General features: G+C 46.3%; 1 long non-coding RNA gene across 2 annotated transcripts in view; it reads right to left on the bottom strand.

Annotated features, from left to right (window-relative positions):
• Positions 1 to 394: 394 nt before the first annotated feature.
• The window catches only part of LOC129641141 (uncharacterized), a 115,038-nt gene continuing 94,094 nt past the window's right edge, over positions 395 to 21,338 (bottom strand). Inside the window, exons 2-4 of one of the 2 annotated variants that reach the window (XR_008709105.1) lie at positions 6,127 to 6,233; positions 5,730 to 5,785; positions 395 to 2,180 (exon numbers count right to left, since the gene is read on the bottom strand). This is a non-coding gene — a long non-coding RNA (uncharacterized LOC129641141). The remainder of the gene's footprint in view (positions 2,181 to 5,729; positions 5,786 to 6,126; positions 6,234 to 21,338) is intronic. The other variant, XR_008709106.1, reaches the window with a different exon arrangement.

The raw sequence follows: 21,338 nt of genomic DNA, 5'->3' as shown, positions 1-21,338 counted from the left end.
AGGGCTACGGCAATGCGAGCTCTGTCAGAGGTAAGAAAAGAGCAATTGGTTGGATTCTTCAGCTGCTGCGTGGCTGCACAGCTTCCACGCCACATGGAGAGCATGAGGCTCCTTGTGGCCCTATTTTGGGTACTCAGCAACACACACACAGAGTGTCTGCGTTCACTTATGTACAGGCTTATGTACACTAGAGCTCTCCTACAGAGCAAAGACATGTGGATGTGGTTTTGCCTTTCCCTATGAGTTTGGGTCCCTTATCTCAGCCCCAGCCCCGGGGAAACTGTCCCTGAGAAAATACTTACAATAAGTGGTTTGTCCGTCAGCTGGGAAGCGAAGTTCACCGAATGCGGGTAAACGAAGCCTCCCTTGTAGAAGGAGAGTCAGCCAACTGGTGTGTGTTTGCAAGCGTGTATTTGGAAGGAACAGGTTAGCTTCTACAATGGGAGACGTCCAGATCTTCTCAGAGGACCGAAACTCAGAGTCAGGGCTGAGCTCAGTGTCAGGGCCGAGCATCTTGCATGCCATCTGTGAACCATGTAATGACATTCCTAGGTTATAGTGGCATTGCCCATGAAGGAGCAGGCTGCGGCACTCTGTCAGACATGTTTGGGCGCATTACTCTGCTCAGCTCCACTATTTCCTTTCATGTACATTTTGGTCTCTAGGCCCGGTATCGAGGGGCGCACACAGGGTGTTTTCCTGCAGGATCCAAGAATGTTCCAGACAGTCCTAGGCTCACTAGCTGTTGCTAGGTCGCACATTATGCTATACTTATCGTTAACAGTAAAAATACTATTGGAGCTCTAATTATGTTTTTTTTCTTTTTACTTGCAATGCTAGTGATAGAACCAAAGGCTGCTATCTATATCAAACAAGAGAAACGTAAAGGAAACTAAGCAATTTTATGTAATCACATTGCCGTGGTCCTATACAGTAAACTAGAAACTCAAGGGACATGATTTTTCTGAATGCAGGAGACTCCAGTTTCATTCCAGGGTCTGGAAGATTCCCTGGAGAAGGTACAAGCTACCACTCCAGTATTCTGGCCTAGAGAATGCCATGGACTGTATAGTCCATGGGGTCACAAAGAGTCAGGCACCACTGAGCCACTTTCACTTTCACATGCGGATATTATGTAAAAAAAAATGTGGTAACAGATCTAGAACCTTTGGCAAGCTAACGAATGAGTAATCTAAATATGAATAATCAACTTTGTCCTGCATGGTGATTACTGTCTGGTATTTGCTTTGAGAGCAGTTGAACTCCTCATTATTAAAGAGAAATAATCCTTTCCTCTCTGAAGCATTTGTGGACCATTCAGTTGGGTGTGGTGAATAAAATACTTAAGGATCTACTACATAAAAATGCAATAGTCAAAGCACAATATTTTTTCGCTCCGTTTCTCAAAGGATGGAATATTTTGTATTTGCCCTGATTTTATGTCTTGACTTCATGTACCATTGTATAGTGACATTTTTAGTTGAAATACAGTAGGACTAAAAATATTGATAGAATACTAATAAATCATGTTGGTATGTGTGGTTGTCACACAGGATTCACAGGAGATTTAAATTCACAGTTGTCAACGTAAAGGATTCATGCTATTTAGCTTCTTCATGAATCTATACCACAAAGGAAGAGCTTTTCGCAACATATTTCACTGAGGGAACTACAAGGATGATAGGCGTAATACTATGTGTCAACTCATGGATTTCTAAGCATTGCTCACAATACAGATCTGCTTTTCAACATCAGGGTTCTTTCAGTGTCCTTGAACAGCATTTGTTTTCCTGTTCAGTTCAGTTCAGTCGCTCGGTCGTGTCCGACTCTTTGCGACCCCCATTGAACCGCAGCATGCCAGACCTCCCTGTCCATCACCAACTCCCAGAGTTTACCCAAACTCGTGACCATTGGGTCGCTGATCTGCTGTCGTCCCCTTCTCCTCCTGTCTTCAATCTTTCCCAACATCAGGGTCTTTTCAAATGAGTCAGCTCTCCAAAAACTGGAGTTTCAGCTTCACCATCAGTCCTTCCGATGAACACCCAGAACGGATTTCCTTTAGGATGGACTGGTTGGATTTCCTTGAAACCCAAGGGACTCTCAAGAGTTTTCTCCAACACCACAGTTCGAAAGCATCCATTCTTCTGTGCTCAGCTTTCTTTATAGTTCACCTATATATTCTGTATACAGAAGAAAAACACTCATGAGTATAAAACTTGTTCACATAAAATGAGTGTATGAATTGTTATCTTCCCGACCCAGGGATCAAACCCACATCACTTCCATATCCTGCGCTGGTAGGCAGAGTATTTACTGACCGTGCTGCCAAGGAATCGATACACATTTCAAGAACCACTGCCATCAGCTTCTCCTGTTCATGACCGAGGTAGGAGAAAGAACGCTGGAAGAAGTACCCATAAGCATATTATTTAGTCAAGGAACTGTTGTTATGCTGGATACTCCAGTTATTACTGGGACAAGTCCGTTCCTCCAATGATGATCGGTATACCTGAAAAATTCTTACAAATTCATGGGATGCGATGTCTATATGATCAATGTGTTCATCTTATGCTACTGCTTCAGGTAGACCTGCCTCAGCATGAAGGACTGCACTTGAAGGGATGCCTACTATTCCAGCTCAAGCAACAGATACTGACGTGCAGATCACTGTCCTTTGTTGAACAGGATCAGCAGTTTGTCAACATAGGTAACACGCCAGAGCAAGCCTTGGGATGCAACTCTGAAAACAGGCTAGGCCCTCTTTTTCCCAAGCCCTGCGATAAAATACGAATCCAAAAAAGAAAAATAGCAACGATTTTGTCAGGACTTCCTCACTTTTGCGTTCTGGATGGCAGGAAGCACACACTGAGGCCAGATGACTGCAGGATTTAATTGTGAGCTAACATTGGGTGGGGTGGAAGCTCATCACTCTAGGAAGAATGTGGCTAAACTAAACCGTTTGACTTTCATTCACTTCATGTGCATAGAGTTCCATAATCCTTTGTTAAGGAATTCAGTAAGTTGTACTTCCTTACCCCTTCACCATCTCTTGGTTTACACGAATGTAAGTTCCTAGTCCAGCACTTATTTATACAACGCGTGTTACAGGTAGTAATAGTGCATAAATGATGATGAGCAATGACAGGAAGTTTATTTCTTCTCTGTTCGACTTCTCTATTTTTATACAACCAAGCAGTGAAATATACTTACGAATGTGACTATTTTAGTGGTGTGTAGAAATACACAGTGTTGGCACAATAATTATCAGGGTATTGTGTCTTTTTCATATATTCCTTTGGAGATTCTGTTCCATTATATGTATCATAGGATATTCAATACAGTTTCTGAAACTATAGAGTAGGTCCTTGTGGTTTCTTTCATACGTAGTACTATGTAGTTGTTAATACTTCAAACAAAAACTGGTACACAAATATTCATAGCGACCTTATTCACAATAGCCCAAAGGTAGAACCCATTCAAGTGTCCATCGGTGGGTGAATGAATATGCATCACAGGGTATATTCAAAAGCTTGAACAGTATTCTACCATACAAAAAGATAAACTGAAATGGTTCTGCCACTGCGCAAGACACTACAGAAATTACTCCAAAACTAACACATGGAACAAACAGATATTTCAATTCTAATTCATGCTATGTACCCAAAAGGTTTGGAAAAGGGGGCTGAAAAAAAAATGCATATTTCTGCAGTCATAGTCACAACAGCGTGATTCACACTGGCCAACAAACAGAGGCAATCTAAGTGTCCATGGACAGCCAGTTCCATAAACAAACTGTGGTAGACACACAATGGAATCTGATTCAGCCCTTCAAAGTCGGTAATTCTGACAATGCCACAATGTGGACGAACCTTATGGTCATTATATTAAGTGAAATAAACCAAAATAGGAGAAACGTTCCGTGATTCCACTAGTATGAAATATCCAAACAAGTCAAGTCCAAAGCCAGAAGAACAGAAAGGGATTCCCAGGGATCGAAGACAGTTCATGTTTCACAGAACCCGCCCAGTTTCCCTTGGGGAAACTGACTTCTCATGACATCTCCAAAACCGATTATACAAATAATTGGAAGTCATATCCAGTCAAATGAATGTAGATATAATTTTACAATGTATACCAACCTCACTCAAACGTCTCAACAGACAAAAGGCAAAATTGTATCTATGGCACCTCAGCTTTGCTTAAAACTGTATCTACAGTACCTTAGTTCTGCTTATGAAATTTAATAATAAAAAAAAACCACACTAAAGTCTATCCAAAAACGGACATAAAAATTATAACATGAACTTTAAAACATTATAAATTTAAACTGTGAAAAACCTTTTTCACACAACTTAAATGCAAGCCACAGAAAAATGTATTGACAAAATACATATATGATAAAGGATCGTACTCCAAATATACCAAAATATCTGGAACAAACAACATCATTAAAAGAGTGTAAATCTGAACTCCTGGTCAAATGAAAGATACAGATAGTAAATCAGCATATCAAAAATACTCAAAATCATATGTCATTAGGAAATTACAAGGTAAAACAGCAGTGAAGTAGCACTGCACACCTATTAGATCCAGTAAGCTCAAAAAGGGGAAGGGGGCGCGGGGCTTCTCTGGTGGCTCAGTGGTAAAGAATCTGCGTGATGATGCAAGACACTCAAGTTCGATCCCTTACCCAGGAAGATCCCACGTGCCAGAGAAACTTAGCTGGATTTTTCCACAGCTAAACAAGGCTCACCTGTGACCTGAACACTACACGCCTAGCACTTACTAAACAGCTTTGAAAAAGTGTCCAGACAAAAAGTATCACACAATTACACACAGCTCTACTTCTAAGACCTAAAGACTTTCAAATATCAGGATGTCTTCGGGCGATGACTGTGTAAGCAAATTGGGATACATCCAAAGTGAAGGGAAGCAAATGCTACCCCAAAATATACCACTTCAGCATGAAAATTAGTTGGACCTAATTAACTTTCTTTTTCTTAAGAGGACACATGCTCATCTCTCACACCCAAGTTCAAGACGGCTCTTCTGTGAGTCACATTTACAAGAGAAATCTCATTTCAAAGGAATCCTCGACCAGATAGAAGGATGACAGTCTTGTGAAACTCTTTTTTTTTTTTAAATCAATAGGAAAACCTAAGATGTAAATCTGTAGAACGACCATATCCTTCCTTTCCTTTGGTTTTATTTTTATTAATATTGATTTTTTTTTTTTTTTTTGTATTTGGCTGCACCAGATCGACCTTCATTGAAGCCAGCCAGATATTTAGGTAAAGGATGCAACTCTGCGTTGTGGCATGGGAGATCTAGTTCTCGGAAAAGGGATTGAACCTGGGTCACCTTCTTTGGGAGTGTCCAGTCTTAGCTACTGGACCACCAGGAAGCCCCTGGTTTGGTTTTAGATGAAGATGGTATCTAACGTGATATCTTGGGCCATTTCAGTCACTGACTCAGTTTCCTGAGTTTCTTCAAAGCACGCATGAGGTACACATAATAAACCGGTGTGCAAAACAAGGAAAGGGAGTTCATACTACAACACTGTATGCTTACAAATAGCTAAATGGTAAATGGCATGTTATTTATTTTTAATTACTATGGAGAAAAAAAAAGAATGCAGGATTCACACATTTTATAACATGAATAAACATTAAAACCATCTTTAGCGAAAAATATCCATAGAGAAAAGGCCACACAGATCCCATATTCACCGTCTGCTCTAAGTCCATCAAGTTTGTCCAAATCAACGTACATCTCCATAGCATTCCTAAAAAAAAAGGGGGGGGGGTGGGAAGAAAAGATATATTCATACAATTGAACAACTGCTGAAAGGGAAGTGGGGCTGTGGATTACATTATAGTGCAGAAATCAAATGATGTCCTGATTTTGGAGATTATGTGGAGGTTCTGCAGGAGAATGCACCCACTTTGAATAAAACACATAGAGTGATTTAGATGATGTGGCAAATGCGAGCACTTTTTCCCTTTGCTAGGAGTTTTCTGTACATTTTACCCAGAAAGGAAATTATGTTTCAAAACAAACAAGTCGATACCATAAAAGAAAATCGAATTAGACAGGCAGAAAATTTTCTATAGAGTTCAGACTTACCCAGGCGAAGTTCAAGGGAAGCTGTGATGCTCCACTGTCCTTGTAGGAGTCCACATGGAATGAAGAAGTACTGTGGGAAGTCTATTAGTAACCACTGTGCCTTGGGTCTGCAGAACAAACAGATTTTGCAAATAAAATGTTCCCCATAACTTCACAAAAAGTTGTTAGACTACATTCAGTAAAGTTGAATAATTTTCAATCAATTTACAATCATAGAAACTACTACAACTTACAATCCCAATCAATACATAAAAATCACTTGCGTTTCTATAAACTAATAACAAACAGAAACAAACATTAAGAAAATCTCACTTATAATTGCACCCAAAAGAATAAAACATCTAGCAACAAACTTAATCAAGGACATAAAAGACCAGTAGTCAGAAAACTAGAAAGCACTGATAAAGAAACCAAAGAAAACACAAATAAACAGAAAACGACACCACGCTCAAACACTGGAACAAGAGGAATTCAAATGCCCATTTCAAACAAAGCCATCAACAAATACACTGACTGCCATCACAAAATGATATTCAATGGCCTTTTCACAGAAACAGAAATACTCCTACTAGTAGGCTGCTAATATTGAACAGGACCTTAAAGGGCCAAGAAGACTCTGAGAAAGAAGATCACTGCTGGAGATATCTTCCTCTCCGACTTCAAACTACAGCACGGCCCTGTAGTAACCACCACAGTGAGGAACTGGCAGGAACACAGACACAGGGACTCCAGGAAAGAAGAGAGAGCCCAGGAGTGAACCCACATGGACATGGTCAGTTCATGAAAATCAAACGAATGAGCCAAGAGGAAAGGACACTCTTCTGAAGAAACAGGGACAGGAAAACTGGCCAACTACTCAGAAGAACATCTGCGAAGGTCATCCTCTAGGCCATCGAACAGAAATCGAACTGAAAACCTGCCATTTGTACATGGAGCTCTCCCCACCCCCCCCACTCCCCAAGTGCTCTGAGATGGACCTCTGGTCAGCACTCAGCTGCACACAGGAAACATCTACTTCGTCCTCATTTTCCCCTCTTGCAGCGTCTCCCTGCTGGCGGGCACTGAGGCAACCCCTCTCCTCTCAGCTGGGATGCAGCCCCATAACCCCAGAGCCCGAGTCCTGAGGGTCCTGAGGAGACAGAGCTCCCACCAGGGAAGAGCGGGCAGCCCCATGCTCACAGACCTCAGAGGGCTCACTCACAAGCAGCTCTGCTGTGAGCACTCAGACTGGAAGCCCAAACTGAAATGGAGCACAATGGCTCCATGACCCTCCTCAAAACACGGCTAAGGAACAGTCAGAGCCTGGATGGAATGCAGCCATAAAAAGGAACATATTTGAGTCCGCTCTAAGGAAGGGGATGAACCGAGAGCGTATTAAACAGGCAAGTCAGTCAGAAAGAGGAAAACATGGAATTGAGAAGGATGGGTCTGACGAATCTGTTCACATAGCAGCACCGGAGATGCAGACATAGAGGACAGACTTACGGACCAGGGTGGGGAATGGAGAGAGCAACATGGATGCATGTACACCAACATTTGTAAGTAGACAACCAGTGGGATTTGCTGTTAGGACTCAGGGAACTCAAACTGGGGCTCTGTAATAACCTAGAGAGGTGGGGATGGATGGGATGTGGGAGGGAGTTTCCAGAGCGAGGGGACACAAGTACGTCTATGGTTCGTTCGCGTGGATGTATGACAAATCAAACCGATATTGTAAAGCAGTGATCAATCAACTAGAAATAAATAACTGTTTATTAAAAAAAACGAAATGAACAGAAGCACAAACTTTGCAACTAACACCAGAATTCCATTTAAAAAACTATACAATTTGAGAAAACAACAAAAGCTCTCCATGACTTTTGGTCTGGTGATGAGTTCTAACACACAACAAAAAAGCAAAATTACCAAATAGGAATATACATTATTTCAAATATTGACTTTTACAATTTTATACATTGACCTTGTGAAGGACCTTATTCCAGAGAACCAAAAGACACTCTGTTAACTGAACCAGTGACCACCCAACCTTCCAGGCAAAATAGAAGAGAAAAGACCTGCATGAGTCATCTTACCACAGGAGGTCCTGGTAAGGAACAAGGAACTAACAAGCTCCCACCAACCAGGATTCTACAGAGGTCAACAAGAGGTCAGTAAGAGATGGCAGACTGCAGTCCAGAGGTCCTAGCGACTTCCATCTTGCAGCAGAGACCCAGCATAGTCCAAACGAATTCAATGTTGCAACAAATCAATAAACAAATAAAAGGACAGAAGTTCTTTGCACACATGACTGAGATTAGGGGTGAGGCAGTACATGTATGTGCCCGGAAAATCCTAAAGTATAAGAAAGGAAAGAAATTAAAGACAACTCTCAAGCTGTCCAAACTGATAAAAACGAATGATTACACAGTTTTATCTGTATACATTAGCAGATAATAATCTGAAAAGGAAATTTAAAAAATTCCCTTTCAATAATGTCAACATGAATACCACACTTTGCCATGGATGTACTGACGATGACAAGACTGGCACGCTGGAAGTTATACACCCTGGCTGAAAACTGTCCTGAATACATGGACAGATATTCCATAACGATGGAAAGACTTAAGATGGCAATCCCATGGAATGCATCTTCAATCTGAAATGAAGATTCGATATGAGTTGATCGCTCAGAGCTTTTGTGCCATCAACTGTTATTGAAGTATAAAAGAGATAGAGAAAGCTGCTGACTTAGACTTGAGGCGGGGTGTACGCCCTGCTGGGCTCTAGCCAGATATTCTACCGGCACTAGCAGTCAGCTCAGGAAAGAAAGGCACTGTCTCAGGGAATGGCACCAGGCCCCTCCCCCACGACATGCCTTGAGGTCACATTGGCAGCAGGTGAGTCCTCCGGGGCCAAAAACTGATTGACATGAATCTTGAAGAAAGGCAGTATTCCAGGCAACTATAGCATTTCCTTAACATAGATGAGGAGAACAAGGTAGGAGGAAAACATACTGTTTTGTTCAAGTCGTTTCTGAGCCTATTGGGGGAACCGACCTGAAGCCAGAGTCCAGCGGAAATCCATAGGATATGTACATCGCTTAAGACAAACATTTCCTTAGGAACAAAGGCATTGCTTAGCTCAAGGTTTGTCTGCGAAATGCTTACGCATCAGGAGATGGCTCCGAGTTGGGTTTCCACACACAAGAACATGCATGCAAAGGACAAGCCTGCACAGCCCATCTTCCCCCTTTCCCCACAGCCAGCAGCATTTCCAAGTGACCTCCTAAGGCCTTCCCCAAACTACAGGGGCACCTCTGGGTTTCCTGTTTCCCTCACTTCAAACACGTTTCTTTAAAAAAAAAAAAATCCCACACACTTCTTGATAGAATGCCACAGTGGAAGGAAAACAGGCCTTCAATATTTAAACCTCCCTGTGCCAAACACTTGGAGCTTGGTTTGGTTTGGTTTTGTGTTGAATTACACCACCACATAATTTAAACTTTTTACAAGTTCTAATCATTCAGTTCCAAAATACCAAACTTTTATTGCACAAGGTCCCCTTGAAAAGGCCCACGCAGCAGGACAGCCACAGATTCGGCCATGAAAGGGCAGCAAGATGCCCTCCCCCCTTCTTTGCTGCCTGGGCGGCCACCAGGGTTTGAAATCCATGCACCCTACTAAGTTTCTAGGGTGCAATTCGTGGACCCTTCCCTTTCCCATCCCAGCAGGTGCTCCAGGGCCCGCTGGCCTACAAAGTGCCAGAAGCAGGGCTGGGCCAGCCAGCCAAGATTCAGGGTTCTGTCCCTTGGACTTCCAGCGGACACTAGGCTGCTTGGGAAACCCGCGCAGACTCGGAGATTTTTCAGCAGAGGGGTGGAGCGGTAAAGGCCTTGACCCCAAAGGCGAGGCCTTTCTGCGACCGCCAGGTGGGGGAGCTCCGAGAACGTGCCAACAGAGGGCGGAATACGTGGTTCCCTGCTCCACGCAGTCCCAGTGCCCTGACCCGTGGTCCGCACCCCTCCGCTGCGCCCACTGGATGCCGATCCTTGGGGACCCAGGAGCGCACGAAATGGGCGTGCCCAGCCGCAATGGCGACCCCCGAGAGCACAACTGGGAAGCCCTCCCCCACCCCCGCCAGGAGCCCACCCCAGCCGAGACCGGACCCCGCCCCGCGCCGCCCGGGTTCGCCCCGCCCCTGCCGCGCTCCCGTTGCCTTCCCAGCCGCAGTGGGGACCCCGGAGAACACAACTGAGACCGCCCCCCACCCCCTCCCCACCGGAACCCCGACCCACGCCGCCAGGGTTCGCCCCACTCCTGGCGCGGCGCGCTGCTCACCTTCACCGGGGGCTCCCGGTGAGCCCCGCCCCCACGCCCGGTTCCAGGAGAGGCTCTGGCTACTGCCGCCAGTTCAAACAGGAGGACAATACATCCACCCCACAGGGACAATCCAAGCTGTCTATGATTTAGGGATCAAACGAGGACTACAGCAAGGCAAGGTGACCTGACCTAGGAGGGCCATGAGAGTCTATAGAACCAGACAAAGTTGGTTACCAAGGAAACTTTTTTCCTTGGAACCGGGAAAGCTGGTTCTTTGCATATGCAATGACCAACAATTAGCTTGTTACCCAAGCCTGCCTCGCTGCCACCCCCACCCCCACCCCCATCCCCCACTCCCCAGGAGACCGGCTCAAAGAAATATTTTAAATCTCAGGCGGAAAACTGGAAGATGTCTTGTCTCTCTCTCTGGATTTAGGTATGTGTCAGTGTGAGCCTTGTGGTTTTTGATAATATTGCTCAAGTTCTGAGTTCTGATTTCAATGGTCTCAAGACAAGGCAGCGCTTCCAAATCAAACTGCTGGAAATACAAGAAAACATTGACCTAAATGAACGTCAGAGTCCCGTGAACTGGGAACTAGTCAATATGAAATATCTAGTATTTTTGGTTTTGCTCCTCCACTATAGACATGTCTAAGAGTCAACAACATTAAGCACAACATGTTCATAGTGCCTAGGCTTCCTTTGAGGTAAAAATTGCTCTATTGTTATATCTGTCACAAGCCTGTCAGCAAGAAAGTACCTGGAAACGACAACATCAAAAGAAAAAAACGTAAATGTGATATGAGCTTTTAGACAAACTCTTAACAATGATTATACTCTAAAATATCTGCCTCTCATAGTCTTGATTGAAGGCAGAGGAGAAGGGGACGACAGAGGATAAAATGGTTGGATGGCATCACTGACCTGATGGAGATGAGTTTGAGCAAGCCCCTGGACTTGGTGACGGACACGGAAGCCTGGCATCCTGCAGGCCACCGGGTCCCAAAGAGTCAGACACGACTGAGCAACTGAACTGAACTGAACTGAAAAACGTTTCTCCAGGTGTTTTGGTTCCCCGAGTTTCTATCCTTGTGCTAAACCAAGTGACGACAGTGTATTTCATAGCTAGGTCATTTCCAAAGAAATGAAAGTTCTGAAACACTCACGACTTGAACGGACCTCCCTTTTACACAGAAACAAAAGAGATTTTTGACTCTCCATGAATAGTGTCTGGCACCATCCTGACATGTTAAATGTAAGAAAGCAATTGTTTTGTTTTGTTCTCTTCTGTTCTTGTTGGTGGGGGGTGGCGCGCTATATCGAATGCCAGTATAAAAGTCAGTTCTTGGTTGCTGAAGGGAAATGTATGACTTGTTATTACAAGAAGGTATGTGGAATGCAATGGCACTTGAGGAAGGAAAACGAAGTAGTTCTGTCTTACAGGCGGCAGTTTCAGGATGGGAGAAGCAAAGGAATGGGTACAGAATGGGATAAGGAGGTGGTAGGGAAAGTGGACCCCCAGAAAAGAGTTCTGCGCCTAGCACAAGTTTTCTTGAGATGTGGAACTGCCTTTGCTAATGGAGTTTCAGTTTCTTTACCTCTTAAGTGATCTCTTCTAGGTGGACCTAGGACAGAAATCTTTGGTTAGCTTTGGCTACGTGGAGAAGTAGTGTTTCACGGTGACATATGTGATCCTACCTGACTGTTCTCAACCCTTTTGATATCGATGCACTGCTTCTGCTGCTGCTGCCGCCGCTGCTAAGTCGTTTCAGTCGTGTCCGGCTCTGTGCGACCCCGTAGACGGCAGCCCACCAGGCCCCGCAGTTCCTGGGGTTCTCTAGGCAAGAACACTGGAGGGGGTTGCCATTTCCTCCTCCCATGCATGAAAGTGAAAAGTGAACGTGAAGTGGCTCAGTGGTGTCCGACTCTTAGCGACCCCATGGACTGCAGCCTACCAGGCTCCTGCGTCCATGGGATTTTCCACGCAAGAGTACTGGAGTGGGGTGCCATTGCCTTCTCCCATATCTATGCACAAGCCTGCCTAAATAATTGACTTCTAGCTAGCTTTGGGATGCCAATGACCATCCACCCTTACCAGGCAACAGAGAAGAGAAAACACTTACCACAGGAGGTCCTGGTAAGGAACAAGGAACTAACAAGCTCCCACCAACCAGGATTCTGCAGAGGTCAACAAGAGGTCAGTAAGAGATGGCAGACTGCAGTCCAGAGGTCCTAGCGACTTCCATCTTGCAGCAGAGACCCAGCATAGTCCAAACGAATTCAATGTTGCAACAAATCAATAAACAAATAAAAGGACAGAAGTTCTTTGCACACATGACTGAGATTAGGGGTGAGGCAGTACATGTATGTGCCCGGAAAATCCTAAAGTATAAGAAAGGAAAGAAATTAAAGACAACTCTCAAGCTGTCCAAACTGATAAAAACGAATGATTACACAGTTTTCTCTGTATACATTAGCAGATAATAATCTGAAAAGGAAATTAAAAAAATTCCCTTTCAATAATGTCAACATGAATACCACACTTTGCCATGGATGTAATGACGATGACAAGACCGGCACGCTGGAACTTATACACCCTGGCTGAAAACTATCCTGAATACATGGACAGATATTCCATAACGATGGAAAGACTTAAGATGGCAATCCCATGGAATGCATCTTCAATCTGAAATGAAGATTCGATATGAGTTGATCGCTCAGAGCTTTTGTGCCATCAACTGTTATTAAAGTATAAAAGAGATAGAGAAAGCTGCTGACTTAGACTTGAGGCGGGGTGTACGCCCTGCTGGGCTCTAGCCAGATATTCTACAGGCACTAGCAGTCAGCTCAGGAAAGAAAGGCACTGTCTCAGGGAATGGCACCAGGCCCCTCCCCCACGACATGCCTTGAGGTCACATTGGCAGCAGGTGAGTCCTCCGGGGCCAAAAACTGATTGACATGAATCTTGAAGAAAGGCAGTATTCCAGGCAACTATAGCATTTCCTTAACATAGATGAGGAGAACAAGGTAGGAGGAAAACATACTGTTTTGTTCAAGTCGTTTCTGAGCCTATTGGGGGAACCGACCTGAAGCCAGAGTCCAGCGGAAATCCATAGGATATGTACATCGCTTAAGACAAACATTTCCTTAGGAACAAAGGCATTGCTTAGCTCAAGGTTTGTCTGCGAAATGCTTACGCATCAGGAGATGGCTCCGAGTTGGGTTTCCACACACAAGAACATGCATGCAAAGGACAAGCCTGCACAGCCCATCTTCCCCCTTTCCCCACAGCCAGCAGCATTTCCAAGTGACCTCCTAAGGCCTTCCCCAAACTACAGGGGCACCTCTGGGTTTCCTGTTTCCCTCACTTCGAACACTTTTCTTTAAAAAAAAAAAAAATCCCACACACTTCTTGATAGAATGCCACAGTGGAAGGAAAACAGGCCTTCAATATTTAAACCTCCCTGTGCCAAACACTTGGAGCTTGGTTTGGTTTGGTTTTGTGTTGAATTACACCACCACATAATTTAAACTTTTTACAAGTTCTAATCATTCAGTTCCAAAATACCAAACTTTTATTGCACAAGGTCCCCTTGAAAAGGCCCACGCAGCAGGACAGCCACAGATTCGGCCATGAAAGGGCAGCAAGATGCCCTCCCCCCTTCTTTGCTGCCTGGGCGGCCACCAGGGTTTGAAATCCATGCACCCTACTAAGTTTCTAGGGTGCAATTCGTGGACCCTTCCCTTTCCCCTCCCAGCAGGTGCTCCAGGGCCCGCTGGCCTACAAAGTGCCAGAAGCAGGGCTGGGCCAGCCAGCCAAGATTCAGGGTTCTGTCCCTTGGACTTCCAGCGGACACTAGGCTGCTTGGGAAACCCGCGCAGACTCGGAGATTTTTCAGCAGAGGGGTGGAGCGGTAAAGGCCTTGACCCCAAAGGCGAGGCCTTTCTGCGACCGCCAGGTGGGGGAGCTCCGAGAACGTGCCAACAGAGGGCGGAATACGTGGTTCCCTGCTCCACGCAGTCCCAGTGCCCTGACCCGTGGTCCGCACCCCTCCGCTGCGCCCACTGGATGCCGATCCTTGGGGACCCAGGAGCGCACGAAATGGGCGTGCCCAGCCGCAATGGCGACCCCCGAGAGCACAACTGGGAAGCCCTCCCCCACCCCCGCCAGGAGCCCACCCCAGCCGAGACCGGACCCCGCCCCGCGCCGCCCGGGTTCGCCCCGCCCCTGCCGCGCTCCCGTTGCCTTCCCAGCCGCAGTGGGGACCCCGGAGAACACAACTGAGACCGCCCCCCACCCCCTCCCCACCGGAACCCCGACCCACGCCGCCAGGGTTCGCCCCACTCCTGGCGCGGCGCGCTGCTCACCTTCACCGGGGGCTCCCGGTGAGCCCCGCCCCCACGCCCGGTTCCAGGAGAGGCTCTGGCTACTGCCGCCAGTTCAAACAGGAGGACAATACATCCACCCCACAGGGACAATCCAAGCTGTCTATGATTTAGGGATCAAACGAGGACTACAGCAAGGCAAGGTGACCTGACCTAGGAGGGCCATGAGAGTCTATAGAACCAGACAAAGTTGGTTACCAAGGAAACTTTTTTCCTTGGAACCGGGAAAGCTGGTTCTTTGCATATGCAATGACCAACAATTAGCTTGTTACCCAAGCCTGCCTCGCTGCCACCCCCACCCCCACCCCCATCCCCCACTCCCCAGGAGACCGGCTCAAAGAAATATTTTAAATCTCAGGCGGAAAACTGGAAGATGTCTTGTCTCTCTCTCTGGATTTAGGTATGTGTCAGTGTGAGCCTTGTGGTTTTTGATAATATTGCTCAAGTTCTGAGTTCTGATTTCAATGGTCTCAAGACAAGGCAGCGCTTCCAAATCAAACTGCTGGAAATACAAGAAAACATTGACCTAAATGAACGTCAGAGTCCCGTGAACTGGGAACTAGTCAATATGAAATATCTAGTATTTTTGGTTTTGCTCCTCCACTATAGACATGTCTAAGAGTCAACAACATTAAGCACAACATGTTCATAGTGCCTAGGCTTCCTTTGAGGTAAAAATTGCTCTATTGTTATATCTGTCACAAGCCTGTCAGCAAGAAAGTACCTGGAAACGACAACATCAAAAGAAAAAAACGTAAATGTGATATGAGCTTTTAGACAAACTCTTAACAATGATTATACTCTAAAATATCTGCCTCTCATAGTCTTGATTGAAGGCAGAGGAGAAGGGGACGACAGAGGATAAAATGGTTGGATGGCATCACTGACCTGATGGAGATGAGTTTGAGCAAGCCCCTGGACTTGGTGACGGACACGGAAGCCTGGCATCCTGCAGGCCACCGGGTCCCAAAGAGTCAGACACGTCTGAGCAACTGAACTGAACTGAACTGAAAAACGTTTCTCCAGGTGTTTTGGTTCCCCGAGTTTCTATCCTTGTGCTAAACCAAGTGACGACAGTGTATTTCATAGCTAGGTCATTTCCAAAGTAATGAAAGTTCTGAAAGGACCTCCCTTTTACACAGAAACAAAAGAGATTTTTGACTCTCCATGAATCTTGTCTGGCACCATCCTGACATGTTAAATGTAAGAAAGCAATTGTTTTGTTTTGTTTTGTTCTATTCTTGGGGGTGGGGGAAGGGAGTGCGCTATATCGAACGCCAATATAAAAGTCAGTTCTTGGTTGCTGAAGTGAAATGTATGACTTGTTTTTATAAGAAGGTATGTGGAATGCATTGACACTTGAGGAAGGAAAACGAAGTAGTTCTGTCTTACAGGTGGAAGTTTCAGGATGGGAGAAGCAAAGGAATGGGTACAGAATGGGATAAGGAGGTTGTAGCGAAAGTGGACCCCCAGAAAAGGGTTCTGTGCCTAGCAGAAGTTTTCTTGAGATGTGGAACTGCCTTTGCTAATGGAGTTTCAGTTTCTTTACCTCTTAAGTGATGTCTTCTAGGTTGACCTAGAACAGAAATCTTTGGTTAGCTTTGGCTAAGTGGAGAAGTAGTGTTTCACGGTGACATATGTGATCCTACCTGACTGTTCGCAACCCTTTTGATATCGATGCACTGCTTCTGCTGCTGCTGCTGCTGCCGCCGCCGCAGCCGCTGCTAATTCGTTTCAGGCGTGTCCGACTCTGTGCGACCTCGTAGACGGCAGCCCACCAGGTCCCGCAGTCCCTGGGTTTCTCTAGGCAAGAACACTGGAGTGGGTTGCCATTTCCTCCTCCCATGCATGAAAGTGAAAATGAACGTGAAGTCGCTCAGTGGTGTCCGACTCTTAGCGACCCCATGGACTGCAGCCTACCAGGCTCCTCTGTCCGTGGGATTTTCCACGCAAGAGTACTGGAGTGGGGTGCCATTGCCTTCTCCCATATCTATGCACAAGCCTGCCTAAATAATTGACTTCTAGCTAGCTTTGGGATGCCAATGACCATCCACCCTTACCAGGCAACAGAGAAGAGAAAACACTTACCACAGGAGGTCCTGGTAAGCAACAAGGAACTAACAAGCTCCCTCCAAGCAGGATTCTGCAGAGGTCAACAAGAGGTCAGTAAGAGATGGCAGACTGCAGTCCAGAGGTCCTAGCGACTTCCATCTTGCAGCAGAGACCCAGCATAGTCCAAAAGAATTCAATGTTGCAAAAAATAAGGACAGAAGTCTTTGAGCACATGACTGAGTTTAGGGGTGAGGTAGTACATGTATGTGCCTGGAAAATCTTAACTATGAGAAAGGAAAGAAATTAAAGAAACTATCAAGCTGTCCAAACTGATAAAAGCGAATGATTACACAGTTTTCTCTGTATACATTAGCAGATAATAATCTGAAAAGGAATTTTAAAAAATTCCCTTTCAATAATGTCAACATGAATACAACACTTTGCCATGTATTAACGATGATGACAAGACTGGCACACTGGAAATTATACACCCTGGCTGAAAACTATCCTGAATACATGGACAGATATTCCATAATGATGGAAAGACTTAAGATGGCAATCACATGGAATGCATCTTCAATCTGAAATAAATATTCGATATGGTTTGATCGCTCAGAGCTTTTGTGTCATCAATTGTTATTAAAGTATAAAAGAGATAGAGAAAGCTGCTGACTTAGTCTTGAGGCTGGATGTACACCCTGCTGGGTTCTAGCCAGGTATTCTACAGGCACTAGCAGTCAGCTAAGGAAAGAAAGGCACTGTCTCAGGTAATTGCAGCAGGCCCCTCCCCCACGATATGCCTTGAGATAACATTGGCAGCAGGTGAGTCATCCCGGGCCAAAATTTGATAGACCTGAATCTTGAAGAAAGGCAGTATTCAAGGCAAATATATCATTTCCTTAATATAGATAAGGAGAACAAGCTAGGAGGAAAACATACTGTTTTTTTCAAGTTGCTTCTGAGCCTTTTGGGGGGACCGACCTGAAGCCAGAGTCTAGCGGAAATACATAGGATATTTATATCACTTAAGACAAACATTTCCTCAGGAAAAAAAAAGCATTGCTTAGCTCAAGGTTTGTCTGCGAAATGCTTACACATCAGGAGATGGCTCGAGCTGGGTTTCCACACACAAGAACATGCATGCAAAGGACAAGCCTGCACAGCCAATCTGCCCCACCCCACAGCAAGCAGCATTTCCAAGTGACCTCCTTAGGCCTTCCCCAAACTACAGGGGCACCTCTGGGTTTCCTGTTTCCCTCACTTCAAACACTTTTCTTAAAAAAAAAAAAATATCCCGCACACTTCTTGATAAATGCCACAGTGGAAGGAAAAAGGCCTTCAATATTAGGAACTCCATTTGAAAAACACTTGTAGCTTGGTTTTGTTTTAATTACACCACCACATAATTTAAACTTTTTACACGTTCTAATTATTCAGTTCCAAAACACCAAACTTTTCTTCCACAGGGTCCCCATGAAAAGGCCCACGCAGCAGGACAGCCACAGATTCTGACATGAAAGTGCAGCAAGGTACCCTCCCCCCTTCTTTGCTGCCTGGGCGGCCACCAGGGTTTGAAATCCATGCACCCTACTAAGTTTCTAGGGTGCAATTCGTGGACCCTTCCCTTTCCCATCCCAGCAGGTGCTCCAGGGCCCGCTGGCCTACAAAGTGCCAGAAGCAGGGCTGGGCCAGCCAGCCAAGATTCAGGGTTCTGTCCCTTGGACTTCCAGCGGACCCTAGGCTGCTTGGGAAACCCGCGCAGACTCGGAGATTTTTCAGCAGAGGGGTGGAGCGGTAAAGGCCTTGACCCCAAAGGCGAGGCCTTTCTGCGACCGCCAGGTGGGGGAGCTCCGAGAACGTGCCAACAGAGGGCGGAATACGTGGTTCCCTGCTCCACGCAGTCCCAGTGCCCTGACCCGTGGTCCGCACCCCTCCGCTGCGCCCACTGGATGCCGATCCTTGGGGACCCAGGAGCGCACGAAATGGGCGTGCCCAGCCGCAATGGCGACCCCCGAGAGCACAACTGGGAAGCCCTCCCCCACCCCCGCCAGGAGCCGACCCCAGCCGAGACCGGACCCCGCCCCGCGCCGCCCGGGTTCGCCCCGCCCCTGCCGCTCTCCCTGAGGCTTCCTAGCCGCAGTGGAGACCCCCGGGAGCACAACTGGGACCAAACCCCCACCCACAGCCATCGGAATCTCGACCCGCGAAGCCCGGGTTTACCCCGCCCAGGGTGCGCTCCCGGGGCATTTCCAGCCGCAGTGGCCACCTCCGAGAGCACAACTGGGAAGCCCTGCCCCACCCCCGCCAGGAGCCGACCCCTGCCCCGCGCCGCCCGGGTTCGCCCCGCCCCTGCCGCGCTCCCGGTGCCTTCCCAGCCGCACTGAGGACCCCCGAGCGCACAACTGAGACCGCCCCCCACCCCCTCCCGACCGGAACCCCGACCCGCGCCGCCAGGGTTCGACCCACACCTGTCCCGGCACGCTGCCCACCTTCACCGGGGGCTCCCGGTGAGCCCCGCGCCCACTCCAGGTTCCAGGAGAGGCTCTGGCTACTGCCGCCAGTTCAAACACGAGGACAATACATCCACCCCACAGGGACAATGCAAGCTGTCTATGATTTAGGGATCAAACGAGGACTACAGAAAGGCAAGGTGACCTGACCTAGGAGGGCCATGAGAGTCTATAGAACCAGACAAAGTTGGTTACCAAGGAAACTTTTTTCCTTGGAACCGGGAAACCTGGTTCTTTGCATATGCAATGACCAACAATTAGCTTGTTACCCAAGCCTGCCTCGCTGCCACCCCCACCGCCACCCCCATCCCCCACTCCCCAGGAGACCGGCTCAAAGAAATATTTTAAATCTCAGGCAGAAAACTGGAAGATGTCTTGTCTGTCTCTCTGGATTTAGGTATGTGTCAGTGTGAGCCTTGTGGTTTTTGATAATATTGCTCAAGTTCTGAGTTCTGATTTCAATGGTCTCAAGACAAGGCAGCCCTTCCAAATCAAACTGCTGGAAATACAAGAAAACATTGACCTAAATGAACGTCCGAGTCCCGTGAACTGGGAACTAGTCAATATGAAATATCTAGTGTTTTTGGTTTTGCTCCTCCACTATAGATATGTCTAAGAGTCAACAACATTAAGCACAACATGTTCATAGTGCCTAGGTTTCCTTTGAGGTAAAAATTGCTCTATTGTCATATCTCTCACAAGCCTGTCAGCAAGAAAGTACCTGGAAACGACAACAACAAAAGTAAAAAATGTAAATGTGATATGAGCTTTTAGACAAACCCTTAACAATAATTATACTCCAAAATATCTGCCTCTCATAGTCTTGATTGAAGGCAGAGGAGAAGGGGACGACATAGGATAAGATGTTTGGATGGCTTCACTGACTCGATGGACATGAGTTTGAGCAAGCCCCTGGAGTTGCTGAGGGACTCGGAAGCCTGGCATCCTGCAGGCCACCGGGTCCCAAAGAGTCAGACACGTCTGAGCAACTGAACTGAACTGAACTGAAAAACGTTTCTCCAGGTGTTTTGGTTCCCCGAGTTTCTATCCTTGTGCTAAACTAAGTGACGACAGTGTATTTCATAGCTAGGTCATTTCCAAAGTAATGAAAGTTCTGAAAGGACCTCCCTTTTACACAGAAACAAAAGAGATTTTTGACTCTCCATGAATCTTGTCTGGCACCATCCTGACATGTTAAATGTAAGAAAGCAATTGTTTTGTTTTGTTTTGTTCTATTCTTGGGGGTGGGGGAAGGGAGTGCGCTATATCGAACGCCAATATAAAAGTCAGTTCTTGGTTGCTGAAGTGAAATGTATGACTTGTTTTTATAAGAAGGTATGTGGAATGCATTGACACTTGAGGAAGGAAAACGAAGTAGTTCTGTCTTACAGGTGGAAGTTTCAGGATGGGAGAAGCAAAGGAATGGGTACAGAATGGGATAAGGAGGTTGTAGCGAAAGTGGACCCCCAGAAAAGGGTTCTGTGCCTAGCAGAAGTTTTCTTGAGATGTGGAACTGCCTTTGCTAATGGAGTTTCAGTTTCTTTACCTCTTAAGTGATGTCTTCTAGGTTGACCTAGAACAGAAATCTTTGGTTAGCTTTGGCTAAGTGGAGAAGTAGTGTTTCACGGTGACATATGTGATCCTACCTGACTGTTCGCAACCCTTTTGATATCGATGCACTGCTTCTGCTGCTGCTGCTGCTGCCGCCGCCGCAGCCGCTGCTAATTCGTTTCAGGCGTGTCCGACTCTGTGCGACCTCGTAGACGGCAGCCCACCAGGTCCCGCAGTCCCTGGGTTTCTCTAGGCAAGAACACTGGAGTGGGTTGCCATTTCCTCCTCCCATGCATGAAAGTGAAAATGAACGTGAAGTCGCTCAGTGGTGTCCGACTCTTAGCGACCCCATGGACTGCAGCCTACCAGGCTCCTCTGTCCGTGGGATTTTCCACGCAAGAGTACTGGAGTGGGG

This window comes from Bubalus kerabau, unplaced genomic scaffold (genome assembly GCF_029407905.1).
Source record: "Bubalus kerabau isolate K-KA32 ecotype Philippines breed swamp buffalo unplaced genomic scaffold, PCC_UOA_SB_1v2 scaffold_77, whole genome shotgun sequence".
In the NCBI taxonomy this organism is placed as follows: domain Eukaryota; kingdom Metazoa; phylum Chordata; class Mammalia; order Artiodactyla; family Bovidae; genus Bubalus; species Bubalus kerabau.
This window is presented reverse-complemented; position numbering and strand designations above follow the sequence as displayed.